At 37.2% G+C, this 13763-nt stretch overlaps 1 protein-coding gene across 3 annotated transcripts in view; it reads left to right on the forward strand.

The window, feature by feature from the left end:
- Positions 1-13763, forward strand: part of DIAPH2 (diaphanous related formin 2) — a 923693-nt gene that overhangs the window by 904051 nt on the left and 5879 nt on the right. The gene's annotated exons all lie outside the window — the stretch shown is intronic.

The following is a 13763-nucleotide window of genomic DNA, read 5'->3' on the forward strand; positions in this document are numbered from 1 at the left end:
TTTACTGTTTTGTTTCATGGACTGTTCTTCCTATACTTATCTCTTAAATGTCACTGTTTCCCAGGATTTGATCATTAGCCTACTGCTCTTCTCACTGTACATACATTCCTGAATAATGGCTTTCATTACCATCTACCATCTATTACCCAAATCTCTCTCACTCTTTCCAGGCCTCTCCCCTGAACCTTGGTCTTGTAATATTTGCAACAGCCTGCTGGGCAGGTTCACCCAGATGTTTCAAAGGCATCCAAATTGACAAATCCCAAACTGAACTCATCATCACCTGGAATGCACCTTTTTCTCCTATATATTCTTAGATGATAGAACCACCATTCTCCCAAACATATAGGCTGGGAATTTTAGAGTGATCTTGGACTCCTTTTCTGTCCTCCATGTCCAATTAATCCCTAATTTTTGTCTTGTCCTTTTTTTTTTTTTTTTTTTTTTTGAGACGGGGTCTCGCTCTGTCGCCCAGGCTGGAGTGCAGTGGCCGGATCTCAGCTCACTGCAAGCTCCGCCTCCCGGGTTTACACCATTCTCCTGCCTCAGCCTCCCGAGTAGCTGGGACTACAGGCGCCCACCACCTCGCCCGGCTAGTTTTTTGTATTTTTTTTTTTAGTAGAGATGGGGTTTCACCATGTTAGCCAGGATGGTCTCGATCTCCTGACCTCGTGATCCGCCTGTCTCAGCCTCCCAAAGTGCTGGGATTACAGGCTTGAGCCACCGCGCCCGGCCGTCTTGTCCTTTTTAAGTTCACCTACTGCATGATCACCAAATTGAACTATCTTACCATTTCACTCCCTATTGCGTATCTGAAGTTTAAGAGCCTTAAAATGGCACATAAGCCCAATCTGTGTTCTAACCATCATCCCCTGCTTTTAATCAATACTGATTTTGTTTGTCGTCTTAACACACACATTTTTTCCCTCATATTTTCTCTTCCTTTCCTCACAGCATCTCCTTTTCCTGGAATACTTTTCTTCCAGGATAATTCATCCATATCGTTTAAGAATCTACGACAATATTGCCTTCTCTAGGAAGTCTTCCCAAAGATGCTTCCCCTAAGGCTTGGCTGAGTATTTAATTTCTGTACTCCTGAACAGTATACCCCTCATCATAGCACTCACTATAACTCTCTTCTTATTATCTTTGTATGCTAACCCCATTTGAGAGAGAACACCATGAGGCAAAGTACTGAGACAATTCATTTTGGTATCAGGGGATCCAATATAATCTAAGTTCTCAAGCTGACTCGCTGAGAACTATATAGCAGAGTACAGAGAAAGCCTTAGTACATTTCCATTAGACTAATTTTTAAACCAAAAGGCCACAATCACTGCATAGTACTTACCTTGAAAGACTAGCTCATTTATCTCTGTATCCCTCTAGCACTGTGCCAGGCACATAGTCAATGTTCAAGAAAAGATGGTTGAAATACATTGCAGGCCAGTTTTTGGACAGAGGGAAATATGCCTGACATTGGAACAGACTCTGCTTATGACAGCAAACTCCTCCTCTTTCCAGTGCATAAGTCTACTCAGAACACTGAATTAAATTTCAGCAGGTTGCCTGGTAAATCTGCTGTCCTAGAAAAAAAAAATGAGTGACCGGTTTTACTAGATGCATCATTCAAGCCAGGCTGGAATCTCTAGAAATCATCTCTTTCTACCCTAAGGAACAAATCTGTCCAGACAACTGGAATCCTAAAGCAGCGAAGTAATAGAAAGCAGTCTGGCAACATTTCTATACCCACTGGATGACAATAAGAAAAATAAATAAATAGTTATGAAAGATTTTCATTGCTTCTCAAGGGCATAAAAAAATACCCTCGCCTATGATGACTTGTGAAATAGAGTTAGAACCTTGATAAATTCTGACTTCTGGCTGATCTTTTTAAGTCTTTGTTTCAATAGGCTAATCTGAAAAATACTTCTATAAACATCTGTTTGCATCTAATCTCATTGTCCTAAAAGTGACTAAAAAATGTCATAGTACCATAATGAGGCTGTCTAGACTTTGAAAAGTGTCATATGATCATGATGTTAAAATCTTTAGAATTTGACTCTCACAATATCTAATATTTAAAATGTTAAGCTTTTTCTCTCTATCGGGTGCCATTCTGGTCATTTTACATTATTGTCTCATTACTAAAGCCTTTGTAACTACCCTGTTAGGTAGGTCTTTAATATTATTTTTATGTTCACAAGGGGAAATTAAAATGAGAAAAACATAGCTCTTAAGTGGCAAAACAAAGATGTGAACCCATATGTATGACCATACACTGAGAACTTTGACCTGTCATGCTAAATTGTGGCTATCCGTTGTAAGTAGAAACAGCTTTTTGCTTAAGGCTTGTTTATTGATTTGTGTGCATGCTCTTCACATCTATCAGAAGATTAATATGGGCCAGGTACTAGATTATCTCATTTAGTTCTGTTAATACTCTTCAGTGTAAGTACCATTATTATCCCCATCTTACGAATAAGGAAACTGGTGTTTAGAAAGGTTCATTTTGCAAATGCATAAATGCAAAGTGGGCCTAATTGGTTAGGAAACAAATGAGTCTAGTAGTCTACATTAATAAGTTCAAAGACTACACACAGCAGTTAGCTTTACTTTACTCCATTGTTATAAGTGGTAAGAAAGAATATAATCTTTATATAGAATATATATATTCTATATATATATATATAGAAAGAATATAATCTTAACTTAGATGCTAAGACTTCCCTTTCCACCCCACACTGCCTGCACTATGGAGGAAAAATTAACCCGGAATGCATGCTTTACTAAAAATCGGTCAGTACCTTTTACCATCAAGGGACAGACTTTTTTTTTTTTCTATTTTTATTTGTCATTCGTAGATATCATGTTGCAAAGCAATTTTGAAGTCTCATGTGATTTTATCATTGAAGTAAAACTCTCTCCAGGTGATGTAATGACATACCTCCTATTTTTTCTGGATTTTTACCTATCTGTTTGGAGAGAGTCAATCTTTTAGAGAGAATCACTTTTTAAGACTTTAACTTTTAGAATGTATAATCTAAGATACGTGAAATACCTTTATGAATGATAACTGTGTGGACACAAATTTATTCATGTTCTAAAATTTGTAAGCTGTGACTTCCGCATCAGGGAACATTCCACGGCCCTTACTGAAACAGGGCAGAAAAGTGGCACCTGTTTTATACCTTTTTTTTCTTTCCATTATAGTGTAGTTAGTGATGGTATAATCAACAAGGAATTAGTTTAGCGATTATTGGATCCTATGCTACTCTTTCTAAAACTTGAAAACAGTATGTACTTTGTAGCTAAAGACTGAGAATTTAATATCCTATCTAGATTTTGTTCTCTAGTTTGACAAATTAATCATGCTCAATGCCAAAAATTCAGATATTATATAGAACTATATATATAAAAGAATCAGCTGGGGGCGGTGGCTCATGCCTGTAATCCCAGCACTTTGGGAGGCCGAGGTGGGCAGATCACCTGAGGTCAAGAGTTCAAGACCAACCTGGCCAACATGGTGAAACCCCGTCTCTACTAAAATACAAAAATTAGCCAGGCATGATGGCGGGCGCCTGTAATCCCAGCTACTCGGAAGGCTGAGATGGAAGAATAGCTTGAACCCAGGAGAAGGTAGTTGCAGTGAGCCAAGGTCACACCACTGCACTCCAGCCTGCATGGCTGAGTGAGACTGTCTCAAAAAAACAAACAAAAAAAAGAATCATCCCACCATTCATAGATAGCCACTATTTTTATTGGTGTATATCCCTCTAAACTTTAAAAATTATAATATTATAAATGATATGTTTTTCAAAAATGAGATTATGACATACTCTCTTTTTTTTTTTTTTTTTTTTTTTTTTTTTGAGACGGAGTTTTGCTCTGTCGCTCAGGCTGGAGTGCAGTGGCGCGATCTCGGCTCACTGCAAGCTCCGCCTCCCGGGTTCCCGCCATTCACCTGCCTCAGCCTCCTGAGTAGCTGGGACTATAGGCACCGGCCACCTCGCCCGGCTAATTTTTTTGTATTTTTAGTGGAGACGGGGTTTCACCGTGTTAGCCAGGATGGTCTCGATCTCCTGACCTCGTGATCCGCCCACCTCGGCCTCCCAAAGTGCTGGGATTACAGGCGTGAGCCACCGCGCCCGGCGACATACTCTTATAACTTGCCTTTTTCACCTTATCATATGGACCTCTTTTTATCAAGTACCTGTAGATCTATGTAACAATTTAGATTGACTGCATAGTATCTCAATGTAGGTTCCCTGTTTTGTCTAATCCCATGATTGACATATTGGCTATTTATGATTTTCATTAGTATAAACAATGCTGCAAAAAACATCAGTGTATGATGATACAGATTTATACATTGATCCGATAACGTGAGGACTGGCTTTGTTCCAATAGATGTAAATGTCAGGAATGATTCTTTGAGACGTCTTATATGAGAAGCAAGTTGCTAGGTTAGTAGCCATTTTTATTCATGTACAGGCTCAGCCTGGCACTCAGGTTGTGCATGGATTGTGTTAGACACTAGAATTACAAAGGAACTTGTGCCAATTATGAATATGGAATCGAGAAGCTGTGTTTTAACTGTGTCCTAATTGTTCATATTTAAAACAACTGCTGACTGGTTCCTACCTTAAGGGACAATTTATATTTTAAAACAATGTCACCGACAGCTGTTAAAGTGTGTGTGATATTAACCATACAGGTTGCCTTTGTTCATACAACTGGTTAAGTAATTAAGCACGGCTAGCATGGGGAACACTGCTAATGGGAAGCACCTGTTTATAGACTCTTGCATTGTAAGCTGTAGGTTAAGTATCTTTTCTCCTCAAAATCATAGGCAATGGTATATTTCTGTGATCTGGTTCTTTGGGAAATGGAGACATCATGCAGGGTGAATGAAGGACTGCCATTTCTGCCTTACTACTGAAACTAGCGAGCCTGCATATCAAGGGTACCTGGGCTTACTTAAGCTAGAGAGTTGGGCTGACTACTCTAAAACTTCCATCATCAGCAAGAAATACGTAGCCCAGACCCAAGAGATGGGTTGCACATGTTAAAAACAAAAAGAGTAGATATATGGTCTTAGAGTGATTCAGAAACAAAGGCAGGTGACAGGTAAGTGTATTCTAAGTCAGCATATCAGCAACAAAGTTCAGGCAGATCACAAACATCTGCTTCAGAAAATGACAGAGGATTGTCCATCATATGCTCAAAGTTAGCGAAATGGCTGATGCCTACTATTCTTAGTCATAGGCATATATGCCACACATGGAGTAGAAAGGCACAGAGATGACAGGCGGTAGTAATGAATTGACCTTGTAACCACTATGCCATTTAACAGCTAGTTTATTCTCCACCAACCCAAATGGCTGCTTGAGCTCTCACCCTGCCAAACACTCCTGGCCCAGGTTATTGCAATCTGTGCCTTGATCGGCTTTTCTACCATCACTCTTGATACTATCTAGGATATCTAGCCTTCAGCAATAGAACCTTTTTGGAAGATCTCAGAGAGCCCATTTTTGCTCACTTTTTAAAGCAGAACTCCTGTTTTCTATGTAAACGCTTCAAGATTTTTATTTTTAAAAAAAAGAATTAAAATTAAAATTACATGTTTATTGAAACAGTTGTCACTCTGTCTTAGTTCTAATAACTACAAGTCCAGTCAGTACATTTTATTTCATTTTTTTCCTTTTCTTAGAAAATAAAGGTTAAATATGTATAGGCATTCTGGTTCTCCCTTTATACATTCATTGCTTTTCATACCCTCCTTGCAAATAGGAAACATTTAGTCATTAAATAGCAATATTTGAGAATTAGAACTCCCTTTTTCTACTAATCAGAAATTAACAGCTATCTTTCTGTTTCTTCTTGTTGAAATCCCCCTATCTTTTAAGGCTTCACTGGGATGTTTTCCCTGACTCCCAACTCCTATACTCAAGGGATATGACTTTTCTCCACTCTGAACTTACCTTGTACTTAAAATGCAATGGATGCTACAAGGGACAATATAGTTAGTTTCATGTTCTAGTTGTTGGTAGATTTATCCTTTCTACCCTAATAACGTATAAGGGTGCCTGTTCAGGTACCCTGCAGATAGCTTATGCAGTAACAATGTTTGGATAGACAGAAGAAAGCCTTTCCTTTCCTTGTATTAATGTCAAAATACATTCCCTCTATGAAAGCAGCAGAGCTGAAGGTGAATTCAAGGATCAGTTTCTGATTCGTTGTAACAATTGGATGATTATTTAATCAACAGACAAGTTCCTAGAAACTGCTATATGTAAGCCACTATCATAGACACCTGGAGCATCTCTGTTATAGTTTGTGTGGTTTCTGTTAGCTTGCTCTTCAATGTAAGTTTCACATATATAACTTCCTTGGAAGCTTTACCAACTATTGCCTAACTTTCTTCATATATTTATTTGTCACCTTTTTCTCTATTTTCTAGATATGCAGGCATCCTCATCAGACTTTGAACATCATAGAGAGAAAATCTGTCTTACAACCCAATTGCCTTCTCTAGTAAAGAAGCAAACATAATGCATGGCTCATGTACAAAACCAAGGACATCTTAAAAAATCTATTCACTAGCTTTGACATTGAGTCCAAAGATAATCAATAGCAAGGTCTGTGGCAGTTGAAATACTGAACAATACACTGATGTAATTTTTTCTGAACCATTCTTTTCTAAGATTTCTTGAAATGCCCACGTTATCAATTATGTAAATGCCAGTCATTCAGAATCCCAAGAGGTTGGCTGTACATGTTATAAAAATATCATGTTTATGATAGATAAAAGTAAGGATTGCATATTTTCTACATTTGTAGTTTAATGTGGATATGTTTTTAATGCCTTGAAGTAATATTATTGTACGTGATTTTACTTTTATCAGGTATTTCAATCTTCCTAAAGTTACTATAATTGATTGAGTTTGTTTGATAATGTACCTTTATATTAGTACGAGACTTGATAGTTTGCAAAATATGAGGTTCATAATAGAGATAGAGAATAGAGTTACTACCTGGCAGGGAGGATAAGAAGAAAGTGAAATATAGAAAAGTGATTTAATCTCACTACTGCAGTTTTGTAAAATATAATTTGTTTTTCCCCTAGCACAGCAGAGTTTCATGCTGATAACAAGCTACTGAATTAATAAATCCATTGCAACTATTGAGATTTTTCCTTTAATAGCATAACGAATGCTGAGCATTAAGAAAAGGAAAGGCGTTCTTTGTACAGAAGTTACCTCTAGCAGATCTACATCCCTACGCATGGGAAAAATACCAACATCGTACCGTGAACAATATCAATGTGAAAGTAATCTGTGCATCTCAATTAGAATACTGTATTTTCTACACAAAAGCACTCTGTTTGGTGGAACACATTTGCCTATTTTCCAATTGGAAAGACATTTAGGGGTCTATTTTGTTACCATTACATGTGCTTAAGTCCAATTACAGTTAATGGGAGTCGTGTGTCTATAGTCACAGTAGCCTCTGAACTATTTCAACATTATTGCTTTCCATTACCATCCTCGTTAAAATAACTTTCATTTCTTCTACCAAACTGAACTACCACAGTAATCTAGGTTTCTGTTTTCTTTGCACGGATTTATTTGCATGAAATGAAGGATACAGATTACACAACATGACCTGTTTCTAGTTTGCACATTATAATGTCATTGAGATTAGAAGAGGTCTAGAACTTTTTAATTGTTAAGTGGAGGTAATCGATTGGCTTCTAGACAAGTACCCATTGGGTTTGTTTATCTAGCTGTGTTATTTTTAAGTTGTTTTGGGATTATAGCATGTAGAGTTCTAAAATGTGTGCTAAAAACTACATAGTTTAAATGAAAAGGTAAGTAATGGAGGTTTAACTCCACCAGATATTAAAACATATCATGAGGCTGAAATAATGAAATCAGAAGCTATTGGCACAAAAATATGGAATAATCTCAATATCAATGGAACAGAAACCCTAGTATAGCAATTTAATATATGATAAAGGAGTTACCATGAATCATTATAGAAATTTCATGATTATTCAACAAATAGTGCAAGGACAGCCCATCTCCTCTTTGTAAGAAAAAAAAAGAAACAAACTGGTGTGCAAACTTACCTGACATTGTACAACAAAATGAATTACAGATCATTTAAATAGTTAAATATAAAATAAACAAGAGAAACCTTAAAGAGCAAGGACTCATATAGTTGAATGTCACATGTCTCTGGCTAGAGAAAAGGACTTTCTAAGCTTAAAAACAAAGAAACAAATCACAGTGTAAAAGATTGATAGATTTAGTTTCATAAAAACAACAAAAAACAATGAAACCATATGTTCCTAAAAACCTACAACACAAAATAAATAACAATCAACAAGCAATCAACAAACTAAGGAAAATATTCCTAATAAATATTTCAATTGTTTAGTATCCCTAATATGTACCATTTAAAATAAAGACAAAAGCAGAAACCTAAGATCACAATAGATAAATGGGCAAAAGACACGATCAGTACAGAAAAGAATACATATGAAAAGTTCCACCTAATTAGTATTTGAATAAATGCAAAAAGAATGAATCAGATGCAATTTTTTCACTTTTTATATTAGCACATTTTAAAAAGATTAATACCTAACAAAGAGATGACATACACAAATTCATATACTGCCAATTGGATTTAAATTAATACAACTATTCTGGAATACATTTGGACTTACTTTTGCATACCCTGACAATGCCACTTCTACATATGGCATATGTAAAGATGTAACTATCATGTTCCAGAAGTTTAATGACATGGAACATTTCTACAATACAATATTAAATGAAAAGGTAGAACACCAAACTGCATATGTAGTTTGAGCTCAGTATATATATACACATACACACACACAAAAGACACTATTCTGGTCACAGTGAGCAGAAAGAATCTGGTCAACTAGTAGAGCAATTGGCTGTCCCCCACAAAGAGATTAGGCTCAAGCCTAATTTGGCTGCCACCTTGCAGTCATTTCTGGTGAGTAAGAAACTAAATCCAAGTCAGGATTTCTAAAATCACAGAGAAAAGCATAAATAAAACCATTTTGGACACAAGGGGGAAAAAATGTAAGTCCATATGAGATGATTTCAGTATAACAGTCCAAAATAAATCATCTTTCTCTCATCAGTGCTTGGGATGCAAATAGCTACTCCATGGACATTTTTGGAAGCAACATAAAAAAGTTTTCTTGGTTTCCTTAGTCTGAGCTGCAGTAGACCCAGACCTCCACTTGCTCTTTGCTAGAAACAATGCCTGACCACTGATGGTAAATCTGCCACATCATCACTTTCAAAGGGCTTTGGAGAAAGCAAAGCTCATTGTAAATTACAGAAGATTTCTTTCACTTTGTTTTCTAGCCTACTAATTGGCATTAAGATGGGATATTTTGTAACACTATGTATATAACGGTCATAGACTTCATTTATGTTATCCTGCTGTGAGGGACTAGTAAATAATGTTAGGTCAACATTGGTATCTCTACATGCCTATGAAGCACCATAGGGAAAGAAACAGCCTTCCCCTAGGCCACAACAGATGGACGCCTAACCTTGTGGGGAATGAATAATGGACATGGCCCTTTTATAACAGTTTTTTTCAATCCCAAGTTTACCTCCTCATGCCATATTCAAGATACAGCCTTGTACTTTTGGCACTCACTCACTGTGTTAGAGGATTGTTTGCACACTCCCAGGTTACATAACGCAGGCTTGAGTCCTCCAGTCTATCTCATGTCACATTGTGTTTAAGCTTTATCTGTACTGTGCTTATTCCCCAGTTATTTCACTTGACAAAGTTTTCAGTAAGAAGGAAATTAATGATGTAGATTTAGGTGTGGGTCTGAAACTTTGTGACATTCAGGTATTTTGTGGATGATGTGCTTTGTACATAGTTGCTGAATAAATGATTGCATGAATGAATTCTAAAGCAATACTATAATGGGTTTAGTCCATTTACTGCAGAACTCAGTTAGGAAGGTTTTGAGATGAATGCCAAATCAATTTATGCTTAGAAAAGGCATAAAGCTTCTTATATGACAGCAGGGAAAGCCTTGACATCTGTTTGAGCTGGTTAACCTGATATTCAGAAGCTGCAGAACCATGTTTAAGCTGGGCCATGGTTTTATAGTTTTTTTTGGTGAAAGATTTGAATATTACTTTTGTTTTGGCCATGCTTTCTCCATAAGATGCACATTTTCTTTCTTTCTTTCTTTTTTTTTTTTTTTTTTTTTTTTGAGATGGAGTTTCACTCTTGTTGCCCAGACTGGCAATGGCGCAATCTCTGCTCACCACAACCTCTGCCTCCCCAGTTCAAGCAATTCTCCTGCCTCAGCCTCCCGAGTAGCTGGGATTGTAGGCATGCGCCACCATGCCCGGCTAATTTTGTAATTTTAGTAGAGACTGGGTTTCTCCATGTTGGTCAGGCTGGTCTCAAACTCTCAACCTCAGGTGATCCGCCCACCTCAGCCACCCAAAGTGCTGGGATTACAGGCGGGAGCCACCGTGCTGGACCCAGGATGCACATTTTTGTATAACTATGTTCCTGTCTTCAACCCTATGCTTTATCCAGGTCACTCTTCATAGTATCAGAATCTATTCACCTTCACGTGGGGCACATTTCAAAGCCTTTGATGAACAAAAAGAATCTGTTAGTGTATGCATAGCCGACTCTGGTGGATTTGGAAGGTCCATTTTGGGATTGATTTCTCAGGCTAATTGCTGCATTAATCCTCATGTTTACAAACATTAGAATCCCATAATGAATTCTTAGACCATAATGTGTTAGTCTATGAATTAAGAAAAATGACGCAGATGAAGAATATGACAAATCATGTTACCCCATCCTCCAATCAAGTGTGTTTTTCTGTATTTCATTGCACAATGTCCCCAACAGGTATATATACATAGACAGACCCTCCTCTTCCATTTTTCTCTCTTTGGTTTCCAAAAAGATAACAGGCAGATTGGAAGGGATGCCACTACTTGTTAACAAAGCCCTCATATAATCTCAGGTAAATACATGTGTTGTCAATTATCGACTTTTTGAAGGAGAAGCCTGTATTTTTTTTTTTTTTTTTTTTTTTTTTTTTTTTTTGCCTAAACTATACTATAAGTATTAGGAGAATGAGACTAGTTAGAAAAGTGAATTGGATTCAGGCTGGGTCTCATGGAGCTCTCAGATCATATCACATGAGCACCCAGTTTTTCCACCTGTTTCCAAAGAGGACATACAACCATGTCCACCATCACCCAACTTAATGTATCACCTCTGGCAGCAATCATATCTAACGTTTGCCCTTTTCTCATAAATGTAATGCCAGCTATGAGTCCTGACCTTATGAGGGCCAGGCCATGGCTTTTTCCCCATTAGTTTTTAATACTATAAATATAAAAGTTGTATTTCAAACAATTGAGTGATATTCAATCTCTACTTAAAAGAAGACATGACTCCAAACATGGAAGTCATCATCATTAGATTGCTAGCCATTAGAATGTGAAGATAAGTGAAACCAAATTTACACACACACAAACACACAGAGTATAAGAGTGTACATATATATATACACACACACACATATATATTTATATTTATATATATGTGTGTGTATATGTTTGTTGGTTTTTTTAACTAAATTAGTTTTAACATACATACAGAGAGTTGGAAATAAAAGGTCCAGATCAGCCATTGCTGCTATTGTTTCTAATGATACTTTTTTCACAAAGGTTGTAGGTTGACATTATGAAAATGTAAGTGGCAACTTTTACAGAATTGCTTCTTATAATTATCTCATTAATATTGGGACAAATTAGACATCCAGAGAGGTGTGGGAGGTAGAGGCAAAGAAGGAAAGGAGAAAGGAAAAAAGGGAGGGAGAAAATCTAGAATAATTATGTTTTGTGCATGTCAAAAGCTGGATTTAGGCCCTGAACTCAATGTTTATCCTGCCTTGCAAAAGCTTCCATGTCTTTTCGTCAGTTTGTTTTGACCTGAAACTTTGTTTTCTCATACCAGATGACACCAGTAAGTTGCACATTGATGTGAAGCCTTACATCCCATCATTTGTTGCTGCAAAGCTGGGTTTTTGGATATGGTACTTGTCTTGGACCTAGTGGGTAGTGAGTGATGGTGTGGGGTGCCAGTAGCATTACTGAAGTGAAGTGTGGATGCCTGTTGACCTTAGTGTGTAGGACCATCAAGGCACAAGTCTTTTTTTCAAGTCAGCATGATCCTCTGGGAATGCTACCATCATTCTCATGTCTGGTAGCTTTAACACCAAACACTTTCATGCTAGCAATGCAATGGGAACCATTATATTGTAATCTCATTTTTAAATGTTTTCTAAGAAGTAGAAAACCAATCTGTATGCAAACCAGTGACATCTAAGTAGTAAGTCCTTTATTCAGGAATGTTATCTTCACATTTTTAGTTGAATTGTGATCCATATCTCAAACTAAATCATGGATTTTTTTAATGGTATCTTCAAAAGGATACCCAAATAATCCATCACTCAGCTATATCTCTGAGTAGAGAAAATGCCTTTCTTTCTTTCTCACCTCTCAGTGATATTATTGCATTATGAAGCACTCAGTAGGCTTTAAGTTTGTGGCTGGTTGGCTCAGGACACTCATACCGTGGTGTTAATGAGGCTGGGGTCATGGAGGCCCGTTAGCTTTTCTCTGTCTGCTGACCACAGACTACCAGGAAAGCAGTCAAGAGATAGTAGCACAGACAAGAAAGGCACCATGGCAAAACCTCAGCAGTTCTGAGTTTTTCCTCCCCGTATAACAGGCAGGATGTGTTAGTTGGGTGTCATCATCTCAAGGAGGAAATGAGTAGCAGCTTGGGAGGCCCCAACCTTCACCTCTGAACAAAGCAGGTCTGACATTTAGGCATTAACTTTGCATTATAATCCCCCATCATACCATTGATTTGCTGTGTAACCTTCATCACTGAAGCACAGATAATAGGATAGAATGAAATGGGCTTACCTCCTGGGGATGTTGTGTGAATTAGCAAATTAACGAGTGTAAAGTGTTAGCATTTATGTAAGTGCTGGTAGTTGTCATTATTTCTAGGGACCTAGTCTCATTCTAAATAGAGAATCTAAGTATATTATGCTTTTGTCAGAAAGGGATTTTCACCCACATCAATTGCATTTAAGTGGAGCGTAAAACAGAGGTGATAATAACATAGTAGTGATCATTGCAATGCAGAGCTGTAAACCTTTTCCCTATTAAAGCTAGAACTATTTTCAGCAACTTTCAATGCTTTTAAACTTTGTTTTCCAAGTTTTGTTATCTTTATAATAATTATTCTTCCTGTGACGGGTGGTGGGAATGGGACCTAGAATAGGTCCTATTCATTATTCATTCCCATAATGACTATATATTGAATTTTTTTACATCATACAATCAAGCAAATTTGGTAGCTAGTGTGATTGACACATACTGCAATCATTGTGAAAAATAAAAACTCTTTTCTGCTCTGTCCATGCTGGTGTCCTCTAGAGGTAGCCAACATACAGATTGAAAACTCATGGGGAATTGAAGTGCTTTCCAACAAAAGGCGCTGTATATAGATCTTTTCAATTTAACATCTTTACCAAAGAATTTTGTTGTTGCCTGCTATTTCCAAGGGGACTGTGCTTGAGAGAATGCTTCCATTTCTTTTATCACTCTGACTTCGCTTACCAAGAAAAAGTCATTTAT

This window comes from Rhinopithecus roxellana, chromosome 7, assembly GCF_007565055.1.
Source record: "Rhinopithecus roxellana isolate Shanxi Qingling chromosome 7, ASM756505v1, whole genome shotgun sequence".
Taxonomy (NCBI): Eukaryota; Metazoa; Chordata; class Mammalia; order Primates; family Cercopithecidae; genus Rhinopithecus; species Rhinopithecus roxellana.